General features: G+C 35.1%; 1 protein-coding gene across 1 annotated transcript in view; it reads right to left on the bottom strand.

Annotated features, from left to right (window-relative positions):
• wdr3 (WD repeat domain 3) overlaps positions 1-256 on the bottom strand; it is a 14,508-nt gene extending 14,252 nt beyond the window's left edge. The window contains exon 1 of the mRNA XM_051119942.1: positions 139-256. The gene's annotated coding sequence lies outside the window, so the exon portion shown is untranslated. The remainder of the gene's footprint in view (positions 1-138) is intronic.
• Between the last annotated feature and the right edge of the window lie 408 nt (positions 257-664).

Genomic DNA, 664 nt, shown 5'->3' with positions numbered 1-664 from the left:
ACGCTTTGAGCTCCATGCGACCGTATACACAGCAACGTGAACCACATGCAGTGCGTTTAATCGCATTTGAAGAGCAAGAGATATGCAGAGAAACAAGTTCAAAACCAGCCTTTGCGTATTAAAAACGTAGTTACATACTGTGTCGATTAGATGTATACTGTATCTGCAATCCTTTACGAAAATATTGCTTCTGTGGATGTGGAGAACTTCTACATGCTTTTCAGTCGCATGTGTGACATCAAGGCGAAGACATAAGTGGTAGATCACCGAGCAGAATAACGATGCTACTTCACAAAATATTTTAAGGATTTATGTTTTTATAGACATTTTGAATAACTCTAAAATAGAGTTCGAATGCTTATTCTTAATCTTTATGCGTTTTATTTATCTGTTATTCTTATGAATAATGTGTATAACGGTTGTGTCGATTACTTCGGTCTGTGAGTGTGAACTCATGTTGCTGTCAATGAGGCATTAATATGCGTGTAATTTTTTTTTAAATTTAATTTATTTCTTCAATATACTTTATTGTGTTAATTTTAATTTAGTAATGACAATAGAACGTCGATTAAAATCTGGATTACAATATTGAATAATTTAGGTCTGTGCGTTTTCTACAGGGATCGACAACATAGCTACTGCCCCTACTGCACTCCCGGAAGTG

This window comes from Labeo rohita, chromosome 9 (genome assembly GCF_022985175.1).
Source record: "Labeo rohita strain BAU-BD-2019 chromosome 9, IGBB_LRoh.1.0, whole genome shotgun sequence".
Classification (NCBI taxonomy): domain Eukaryota; kingdom Metazoa; phylum Chordata; class Actinopteri; order Cypriniformes; family Cyprinidae; genus Labeo; species Labeo rohita.
The sequence above is the reverse complement of the archived record's forward strand: the minus strand, read 5'-3'. Positions and strand labels throughout refer to the sequence as shown.